The sequence below is a fragment of the Pyxicephalus adspersus genome, chromosome 3 (assembly GCF_032062135.1).
Source record: "Pyxicephalus adspersus chromosome 3, UCB_Pads_2.0, whole genome shotgun sequence".
Classification (NCBI taxonomy): domain Eukaryota; kingdom Metazoa; phylum Chordata; class Amphibia; order Anura; family Pyxicephalidae; genus Pyxicephalus; species Pyxicephalus adspersus.
In genome coordinates, this window is record NC_092860.1 from 103,865,908 (window position 1) to 103,877,903 (window position 11,996).

General features: G+C 34.8%; 1 long non-coding RNA gene across 1 annotated transcript in view; it reads right to left on the bottom strand.

Moving 5' to 3' along the window:
* The window catches only part of LOC140327780 (uncharacterized), a 33,760-nt gene extending 22,181 nt beyond the window's left edge, over nucleotides 1-11,579 (bottom strand). Inside the window, exon 1 of the long non-coding RNA XR_011920120.1 lies at nucleotides 11,473-11,579. This is a non-coding gene — a long non-coding RNA (uncharacterized lncRNA). The remainder of the gene's footprint in view (nucleotides 1-11,472) is intronic.
* Between the last annotated feature and the right edge of the window lie 417 nt (nucleotides 11,580-11,996).

The window sequence follows — 11,996 nt, forward strand, 5'->3', positions numbered from 1 at the left end:
TCTTTAGCTCCAGCAACACAATTTTACAACCCAAATTCCATAAAACCAAAATTTATTCCAAATATATGAAATGCACACATTAGCTCTATTTGTGATATGTATACCAGAACTACAGAACTTGCAACTGAAATGTATTATCACAACTAATGATCAAAATAACCTATTAATCAGATCCAAATACATATTTTTTTTTTCAAAATAGAACATACAAATTGAATTACTCCTACATAATATTTGCTTAAACATTTGATCTGATATCCAGCAAACCTTTCTATTGGCTTGTATGGTCCAGGCAGGGGAAGCAACCAACGGGGTTCTCACCATACACAAAACTGCCACAATATTCACCAGAAAGGTGTTACCTCCCAAAACACATGCGAATGAGCATTATTCCCTGAGTGTGAGTAAAAGCTACAACCTCTTCCATCACTATTTCTCCACAGGTGTCGTTTTGTCTGTCGGGGATGATTGAACCCTTTGCAAGGATTGTGTCTACCAGAACTCTTTTAAACTTATTTTTATTACTCTAGAAAACACATTGTCCTAAATTGGAAAAAGTCTCCTTCACCTAGCTATGCCTTCTATCATGGTTTTGATATCACTGCCTTTATGTATTCTATGGGTATGTTTATGACATCCATATTTTATAACTGTGAGGGAAGCAGGGAGGTTTTATATATAAGGTAATGGGATAATAGTTGCAAATCTCAGTATAGGTAAAGCAATTGTTATAATAAAATGTTTTCTTCTGTGAAGGAATACTTCTTTGACCAAATATGTTTCTTGAAGAAGTAATTAAGCATGTTGGGTGCTTTCAGATAGTTGGGTTATATATGTATATGTAAACCTACCGTGTTTCCCCGATGATAAGGCATCCTCATCAAATAAGCCACCCCCCGATTTTTGCTCAAACAATTAAAATAAAGCACCCCCCGCAAAAAGGACATCCTCCGATACCTGATACTGTGTGCCTCTATGTGACTCCTCGATGCTGGCTGCAGTGCAGAGTGAAACTGAAAGTAACTTCAAAGGATCCCTGCCCTAACAGAGTCTGTTACCTGGCCGTAGAAGCCAAAAAAAAAGTGAGTCAGTGATCAGAAGGGGACAATCAATGGCACACACATAGTGATCAGAAAGGGGACAATCAATGGCTTAGAGTGATCAGAAGGGGACAATCAATGGCACATGAGTGATCAGAAGGGGACAATGAATGGCACATGAGTGATCAGAAGGGGACAATCAATGGCACATGAGTGATCAGAAGGGGACAATGAATGGCACATGAGTGATCAGAAAGGGAAAAAGAATGGCACAGAGTCATCAGAAGGGGAAAATCAATGGCACATGAGTGATTTTCAACAATAAATGTGTACTGTAGTCTTCTTCATGGAAAAATAAGACATCCCCCTGAAAATAGGACCTAGGGAATATTTTGGCATTTCAAAAAATATAAGACAGTGCCTTTTTAATAGGGGAAACAGGGTATGTAGTTGGAACACCTTGGTCATGAGCAGGCATGTGAGTTCTCCATAAGTATGATTTTATGATTAGCTACCTTTGATATCTTTGATATGTGCCTGCTAATATTACCACCATTTAAAACTTGGCACTGCGCTTCCTTTGTCCCTTGGAGATTCTGATGTAGTTCCTTTATTAGGCCTGACCACCCTCTGCGAAATTCAACTTCTATACTTGACAATGTTCTCCCCAGAATGGCACCAACTGTAGACGAAATCTAGTAAAAATTGTTAGGCACATGGGGACTCACTTATGAAAGCTCTCCAGAAGAAGAAGATATGCTATCATGGAAGAACCTAGATGATCCAGCAAACCTGGAATGGACCTGCGCCAGGATTGCAAACATTTGCCTACTAACAGCAAGTGATTTTAAGAAATTCATTCCAGGTTTGTTGGATAAACCATGTGCTCCCATGATAGTCTATCTTCTCCAGTTTTTGAGAGTTTTAAAATATCAGGTTCATTGATTTGAACTATATAGCAAATTTATCTGCCAATGTGTTTCATTCATTTCGCTTTTTAAATACCAGGCTTGGAATCATCTGGTGTATGTATTCCACTCTGTGCTAATCAATGCCTTCACGAAAAGACTACATTTTGCAACACAAATAACCACAACATAAAGCAGAGCAGGGTATTTTTAGTCATTAAAAATTGTGGCACCCTAAATTGACCAGACAAAATGGAAAAAGAAGAAATATTATTTCTCAGTGAATAATTGACAGAAACCATCTGTAACTTATAAAGTCAGTAAACCAAATTAAAAGCATAACTAGTTTTATTAGCAAATTTGTAGAAAACATCCTAAAACAAACTTGAAAACGCCATACTGTGAACAGAAATGGTGGTTTTTCAATTAGAAAGAATTCTTTTGGGTATTATTAGTGGTGATGATATTGTTGCTAAAAAATTATATTTGATATATATTTAGCAGGTTTCTAATTAGGCCAGATTCTATTTAAATCCTGCTTGGACATGTGCTATGTGCAATACTTAATAAAAATAACACATATTTGTGTTGTGCAATATGGTTACTACACTTGAAATGAACTTGTTTATACAGTAAATGTAGCAAGTATTCAGTAAGAAAATTTATTAAGACAAATACATGGAAGGTTTTGATACGTATGAAAACCACCTGTTTTGATCCCAAGATCACTCAGGGAGTTCAGATTTTTTTTTTTTTTTTATTAAATGTGCTTTGCGTTTAGTTTGCTGTTTTTTTAGGCTTTTCAGAGAATTTCTAGTAATTATTTCTGAGAAATATAGTTTCTTTAATTTTGATGATATGTGATTCTCTTAAGCTATAAGTGTTTCCTGGATCCAAAAGAAAGGGCTCAGAAAAGATGGCTGCAGGGTTATATTTAAAACTCAGGATACATTTAAATAAAGGTAACATTTATAACTTTAGCACGCCTTTTTGCCTTACCATTTACAATAGATGTTAGTTACCGTTTAACCTAATTTTAGACATTTACTATAAAGTTTAATTTAAAGAAAATGTATTTAAAAAGTCAACTAAATGTAATTGGTTGTTTGACAAAACAGTTAACCAGTTTGATGATTCAATAATTACCCAACCCCTAGCTATATAAAGCTTTAAAACCAAGTGAAACTTAAAGTGCCTGTTTATAAGAGACTGATAGGTTTGTTTTGACATGTAACTCAATTCATTGTTTATTTTATCCCAAACTACCTACATCAATTCACCTATTTAGAAGGCCAGCTGCATAGTTAAATAAAGCAAAGTCAGAGGATACCTCCGAATGAAAATTCCTTTCTATTCTCTCTTTAAAATAAATAATCAACGACACCTGCCCTGAACAGCCAATGCCTTTCTAGAAAACATATAACTTTCACAACACACCCATGATAGTCAAATCATCTAAATAGAATGAAATTTAGTAAATAAATAATTTACCTTGTACAAAGTAAACTAAACCCTCTACATTCATACAGTTTTTTTATGTCAGATTTGAGAAAGTAAATTATATATTTGAACTATTCTCTAATGTAGGAATTTACCTAGCATGATTATGAAGCTTATAGCATAGACAATGTTCTTAGATCCTTTAGGTTTAGGACATTCTGCTGTATGAGGATTGTTATATTGTAGTTACTGCACAGAGCTTAGTCACTGGATGATCAGCAGTTAGAATAGTTAGAAGGGGTTCTTATTTAATATTTGCAACCTTCATGCTTGTATTGAATGCTGTGTAACTATAATATAATAAAAACATTTTAAATGTATGAACATCCAACCAATGCATTTGGAACAATGGAAAGATTAGCCATATTCAATAAATAGAAAAAAAGGTTGATCATGGCATCAAAATCATTAGCTTTTCTGTTGTACAGCTGTGAGAGTGACGGTGATCAAGAAATTAAGTTAAAGACATATGTCAGGGCTGACATCACAAAAAATACTATGCTGAGTGCATGTCTAATAATTTGTACAAGCCTTTGTACTTGTATTGATGATAATGCCAAAAAGGATTACTCTTAGGCCACCTAAAAAAGTGTTCTGCCAACAAACTTGAAGTCTGGAAAGCTTTATGGCCTGTTGTGTTTAAGAAAGGTAATTCACCCCTTATGGAATAGATTTATCCACTAAGACCACTGATACATCCATAATAATACGAATACTAGACAATTCTAAACTTTTATGAAGATATCTGAACAATAATTTTAGATGTTGACCCTCTAACATAAACCTGCACAAAACATTCTATTAGAGCCTAAAATATTTTTGACGTGTACCTTTTGCTAAGTTTGTTTTCAGTACTTTCATTATAAAATATGTTTTTAAGCTTTTCCTGTGATATTACTATCTTTTGGTAAAACCCCTAATTATGTAATTGCACTACTTCTAGTTTTTCGAAGAGGCCTTTTCAAAACCAGCACCTTTTTTTATGCTTTGTAAGTATTATTATATCTGATATTCATGTTGCAAAGCAGTGAGATAATAATGCTATCAATGATTTCGTTTCTTTACTATATTCTAATATAACTAGAAAGGCTACTAATGTATCTACTGTACATGACAGCAAAAGTTGATATTTCCTTATTAACATAAAGAAACTGTAAACACAGATAACTCCACAGAATGCAATGACAGCAGAATGAAGTCCAAAGACACAATTGTACATATGTATATAAAAAAAGGAAACTATCCTTTACAAAGATAGCTAATTTATTGCAACCAAGGCTATCTGTGATGCTGCTGTTGTCCGAAGAACTTGCCTTGCATTCCTTTCCAACCTATGATAAACCTATGTCTAGTTTGTGGTCTGCACTGCCAATGCACAATTGGAAATCCATACAGTAATGCCTTTTCTGTCATGGTATTCATGAATAGAAAGGTTTCTGCAGGGGCAAGATACAAGGTAAGAAACTTAAAATAATCTTCCATTATCAACACAAATCACTGTGGTGGTTCTAGAATCACTGGAAACCATTAACAAACCTAAAATATACATTACAATACTGAACATTCTAATTCATATGAGTCAGTTCACAAAGTTGTAATAATATGTAGATATTGTGGGTGGTCTTCAAACTGAACCTACACTACAATTCACATAGGAACAGTCATCAATCTGTATCTTGATTTGCATGCACCACCATTCTTTTGCTCTATAGGTATTTATTTTGTGTGAATGAGATCATGAGAGAATAGACTTATTACTAAGCATTAAAATAAATTCAAGATGTTATTCAATAAATATTTTACTGTGTCATTTTAGTTATGTTGTAGGTGGATTATAATTTTTCTGCACAATAAAATATTTTTTAAAATGGAGCATTGTGTGAAAATACATTTCTAATGGAAAAGGAAGAAAGAAAATGACAGTATTTTATCTCCATATGCTGTTTTGACTGTGTGGTCTTTGAACTTGTGTTTCTTCTTTTACACAATATCATTTAACCCACATTCCATACTATACTTATAAATGCTGTGTGACTTGCTGGGAGTTTGTCAGTAGGCTTTTATGTCTATGATCCTAATCTTAATCTTGCATCAATCAATAAAATGGTTTCACTCAACTGTGGCAAGTCTCAAAAGTAATGCATACTTAGTGTGGTTCCTGCTGTAACTATAACCTTTGCTGTCCTGCCACACACATTGTAGTTACTGTATTGCAGTGCTGAACATGGTCTGTGTAAAGAACCACTGCTGATTCCAGAATGTTGAGGGCTGGAGGTTGTTATAATACAATGCATACTTTTCAGTCTCGGTTCACAGTTTGCGTTAAACATTGAAAATTTTCTCATAAAATGCCTTATATGTAGGTGAAATGATAATGTGTAAGTTAAGATCTCACAATTAAAAACACAATAAAAGCACAAGCACCACAATTGCTCGTTAAGCTATCAAAAATGCTCCAATAAAAACTCTTACCCTCTTTTTTCTTTCAGTGTTTTTTTCAGTCACCTTCAGCTATATCAAAATACATTTGAGCCTGGATACCCCTATTGTGGAAACAACCACATTCACCGTCTATCGGATTGTGGTTCCACAAGATAAACAAAGTCATGCTCATGGAAGACCCTGCACGGCACAGAGCTGAGGTTCCGCAACACAATTCTACTGGTTACAGTTCCTGGAGTCTCCTGAAAACAGGTAGTGCCTAATACTGGAATCCTAACTATATAAATGTACAGAAATTACTGAAGCTTGCTGATTGTGGGGATGCCCCTTGACCATTGGATTTATTTAGGTACTTGTAAGCTATTAAAATGTATTATATAAATGTACAAAACCCATAACCCTTTCCCTCACCCTTCCCTTACTTTCCCCCATGTTTTTCCCCTATGTTTGTTAGTTCTACCTCTGTCCCTTTTTCTGTTTTTATGTATGATGGTTTTATATACAGCTCAAGATTGTTCAATATTGTTTTTTATTTATACTCGAATTGTATGGTATTAATCTCTGTTATGTTTTTTTAATAACTTTGAAAACTGCAACAAAATAAAAATGTTTAATACAAAAAAATATAAAAACTACTATTCGTTCCTTTTATTACCAGTTTTTATTATTTTTCATCAATAATTCATGTTTTGTATGAATATTGTTGTAAAGTAGGTATGAAAAAAGGGCAATGCCTTTGCCAACTGTCCAAGTTTGCCAACTGTCCATCAGTTTAGCATAGCTACAATCTTTTTGTTAATCAATGTCTGGATTTAGTTGAATTAGCAAGTTTTTAGAGGTATTCACCCATTTGACCCATCACCATTAATTTACTAATCTACTGCTAAACATGAGCCATGTAACCTCAGAAAAATGCCACCATGTCATAGCTCAGAATAGAACACTCATCACTCATGATCACCCATATGTGTTCCTCTGACCATAGGTATACACTGATGTGGTTTAGGGCATAGTATATGACTGTACTTTTGAATCAATCTTATTTGCAAATCAGGGAAATGTAGGAAAATGTGGTCTGCATATACTGGAGAATGATTATGAATTTAACCACAGTGCCATTCGGAGCTCTGCCACAGTGCATCTCCTGGAAGAGTTCCTTAACACACGTTCCTGTGAAATATGTAAACCCAAGAAATTCCAGCAATCGTAGACCTCCTGAGTGCACAGCTTTCGCTCAGGCACCTTTGCTTCAATCTTTATAATCATTTCAACGTGGTTTAATAGAAGAATTGTGAAATACTCCTATAAGAAGAGAAAAATACTGTCTGTATTCAAACACAAGTACTAATCAATCACATGAAGAAACAGTTGTGGTATTGGTACTGTATCTTTCATTTTTAGCTCCTTGTCTGCTCTGTATGTAGTGGAAGAAAAACTAAAGGGCAAAACATGTTATTAATTTTCATATCAAAACCATGTTCCTATGACAGCAGCAATTTCAGCTTCATGGAAGCCTACATTTAATTTTACCAATACTTGTCAATTTTTTTCCACTTGCTGCCAGCATGTTGTCTGTACATGACATTCACAGTACTTAGTGGTAATTTTTCCAGGGCAATGTCCACTTAGTTTTCTTCTGCGTTTAAAAAAGACTAATTAATACCTTTTACCATTATGTCAATTTATCCCTGAATCTTTTTGCTTTCCTGCTTCACACCTGGATCAAAGATATCTGATTACACATCTTGACCCGCCCAACCTACTGGTTCTTCTTTTGTTTCCAGTCCTCATCATTACTTTATCTTTGTAATTTCTGGTAAAAAAATATTGTATTGTATTTATTGTTCGGCAGGATTTCATTTTTTTCACCTTTTTCACCTACTGTGATGCTCATTTACCTAAAATAAAAAAGATAACTAAAGGTAGCATTTATCAAACTAAAGAGTTCAACATCAAACTTTTACTTAAACATCACAGCCCTGTAAATTGAACTTGTGTCAAATATAAAGAAAAAAAATGGTGAAGTTTAGTGACAAAATAAGATAAAGTAGAGTGAGATGCAAAACCAAACTTTAAAAACTTCTTTATAAAGGAGACCATGAATGACTGGATTGGTTTCTACATAGAATTTTTCACTAGGTATGGTATACATTTTAGATTTCACTAAGCAAAGATATAAAGGTAAAGTTTAAATCAGTGCTTTAGTTTTTTAACAACCCCCACCCAATTTTCCACCACTTTTTTTTTTCCTAGAGACCCCATAATTTTTTTCTATAGCATTTAGGCTGGTCCAGTGATGTCGCTTTGCTGGATCACTCAGTCCAGAAGTACTATAAACCCAGACTACTTAACAACATGTCCCTAATAGTGGGCCTGATTTGTTAAAGCTCTCCAAGGCTGAAGAGGATACACTTTTATCAGTGAAGCTAGGTGATCGAGCAAACCTGCAATGGATTTCTTCAAAGTCATTTGCTACTTGCAAGCAAATGTTTTTAATCCTTGACCAGATCCATTCCAGGTTTGCTTGGGGAGTGTGGTCTCCAGCCACTCAAGTATGGCTGGCCCATTTACCATACCACCTCCCTATTTGCCTAGTAAAGATTGTTGAGTGTCTGGACTACTATAATGTTAAAATAGGCCAAGGAGTTAAGTCATTAGGAATATACAGTGGCTCCCTAGAGGGCAGTTGTTGGGGGGGGGGGGGGAGGGGGTGAATAAAATGCTTATGTAACAACATTAGCATCACATACCGGTGAATAAAGTAAAATATCTTTTTAAAAGCCAGACTTCTGCTTTATGTGTCAAGATTGTTAAACATATTTCTTTATTAGATAACAAAATGTGGGTGGCATATGCAAAATTTGGGAGTATCTGAAGATGTTGTAAATTTCCAATGAGAAAAAGGAAGTTATATTTCCATTACACTAAACTACTAAACTAAATATTGCTTGTACAGTAAATATACAAAGACAATAAATAATATAAAGTTACAAACATATTGCAAAAATAGACATTTTTATACATTGTATGCTACTGTTTTCATCACTCAGCTATTTATAACTGAGAGTAAAATGTTTATTATTTATGCAGCTTGCCGTCGCAGTATTCTGGTTGTTTAAAAACATCTGGCTCCAATAGAATTCCAACCTGACGCATAATGTACTGTGTCATAAATACAGAACTGTATGTGGTTTAAATAATATACTGTACATAAATATCTTTGGTGCTTTGTACCGATCTTTGGTACATTGAATTGATCAATGTCGCTTTAATGTTGTAAAAGGCAATAACTAATAAACAAGCAGAAATAGGCAGTGCGCTGCTAGCATTTAGCTGATATCAAAGCAAAACTTAATCCACAGATTTAGCTGTTTCCCAAAAGAAAGATCAAATGAAATGTTCCAATGCTGTATTCTTCAGTGTTTCCATTTACAATCTCCTAGCTAGTGCATGTACAGTGTATCCGACATTCAAGACAGGTCTTTGGTAATCAATGTTGCCAGTTTGCCCATATCAGCTCTCAGCCGAACTTTCAAATGCCTGGTGGTTTCATGTGCACACTATGGAAACAGCAGGTATAGACAGAGTATAAAATTGTTACCCTTCTCAGCTGAGATTTAGTAAGGATGGACGGGTTTAGTTTGAGAAAAACTTTGCAAAGATGAAAGTTCTGTACTATTTCCAGTGACCTAGTTTGTGCCTTGGCTGTCAATTTCATAAGATTGGTGCTATTATTCCCACAAAATAGGCTGCATGCCAAAATTACCCACATTTTTTGTATTATAGTAGGAGAGGACATTTATCAGTGGTTCCAAACACAGCAATAAAATCAAGATTGGAACAAAAAAAAAAAACTTTATCAAAAACAAAAAAAACATTACTTTTACATTTTAAAGTGTACGTATATCCAAAATTGTTTTTTCCCAGCAGGTGAAAGCTTTGGTATAGAGAATTACTAGGTAACTTTAACAGCATATCAGAATGAGAGTCTATACATAAATGTATAAACACATCTGGGGACTCAAACCTACTACTCAATACATTTGTTAAAGTAATGTTACAGTTAATGAGGGGCCATTTTTGGATGCAAGGACAGGTTAAGATAGTTGAAGACATTTAAAGCCCTTTGTACCATTACAAACCACCAAAAAGCCACCTTTGTCATTTGTATTGAAACAATGCCATAATCTTTAGATTTTCCAACAAATCAGAACAATTAAAAGTCATCTATATCCATTAGCTAAAAAATAAGATGCGAAAATATGGGAAGATGTTGAAGAAATGGCTTGGGGGGGGGGGGTGAACTACACCAGATATAGCACTGACAGTGATGATCCTAGATGCTTTCCACAGCCATAATTGTTGTTTAAAGTATATTAGGGGAAAAGTGGCCACTGGAGTCTTATTTTATTGCAGAAAAGACATTGCCTGTTCTGCAATAAAGATTTTTTTATATATATTTTAAAGTAGTGCAGAGATGCTTTCATCATCTGTGCCCTATTGGGGCTGATAAATACACAGAATTTTTGTGGACTCCAGAGTGTTAAGCTTGCCCAGATGTGTTTTGCTGAACTATTTAGGCATTTTCTCTAACCTATTTTCTACAAACTATAGCCTAATTGTTTCATTTTCCCAATTTAAGAATTAGGAGGGCGAATATGGTCCCATCAGACAATGCAGGAAGTGAGAACACGTTAAGAACTTCTTACAAGATCAAGAGGTATCCTTTGCACTTATCAGTCTGATATACCAAAATGTTTTCAATGGTCAAAAAAAAGACCAACATGCAGCAAATGAGAGAAGTTTGGTGTTAGGGTTTACATACAATTTAACTCTGCTTAACATTTACAGAATGAATAATTAAATTTGTGTTAATGTTCCAAAACAACTTGTGAATAAAAAGAAGGAATTTCCATGATGAAAATAAATTTATGCAGCACATGGGAGAAACCATGAATGTTTTCCGGCTGTTGATGAAAAACATTTTTTGAATTTTACCAGTGAACATAATGTTCAAAAACAGTTACATCCATTGATGGAATTATTCCATATTACTGGCAGTGCACTTAATTGTCTGCAAAAGGTTTCCACTGTGGAAGAAATTACTAATGATTTGCATTTCCAATCTTCTGCTAATAGTTAGTAAGATTGTGTACATGTTGTATCAATGGACCTTGAGGCCAAATTAGCTAAGCGGACCTTTATTATATTTGGATAATGTTTTGGTCACTGTTCAAGGTATAATTTGTATGTCTTTATTAATTAATGTAGTGTAACTTCCCAGAAAAATAGCAATGAACATTATGTTAGGATTGTGTCACTCCCTGTTTGTGTGTTTGAAGGACATCTGTTGTATACAGTTGTATGTGGCATTACAAGCAATGAGGATGGGTTAGTGGATCTGGTTACCATAGTGCTGAATTTCATGGGAACTGAAGCAGAGAAACACACTTTCCAATACTTCTAAGAGCCAGCTGTGGACCAGCATTAACCTCCTCTCACAGGCTCAGTGATGTGTAAAGGAAGAACTAGATTGCTTAGGGTTATGATAAAGTGTTTAAACCGAATAGACACCTTCCTACCTGCTAGATGACGTTATTCTTCTTTGGCAAGTTTCTGTTGTGCACTTGGTTATCGAAATCCCCAAAGCAGCCAGCAATGTAATCTTCTTTAGGGTGGGCAAGACTGAATCATGCAAGAGAAAACCATAAACTATTAGAAATGCCTGTTTTTTCCGGCTGTATTTGAGTATTAAAAAAATGGTTACAAGGTAGAGTGAGTGATTTTGTTGTTTCCTGTTTTTATCTTTTAGGAAGAACATCATCCAAATAGGAAAATTTTGTTTAGCTGCATTTATAATGGCCAAAAATCAACAAGCAACTTCAGAGTCCATGTACCAAACAGCACAGTGCTCCTCATTGTGTAGGAAAGAACATATCCCCTGTAATCTTTAGACCCGCATTCTCATTTTCATTCTCATTCTCATTTTCTGTGCACTGAAACAACTCACTGGATGGTGCATACCAGCTTTGCAATTTGTGAAACACTTGTTTTATTGCACCGAAGCAGACACATCTAAAGTGGTGCCTGGGATGTGTTCTTTCAT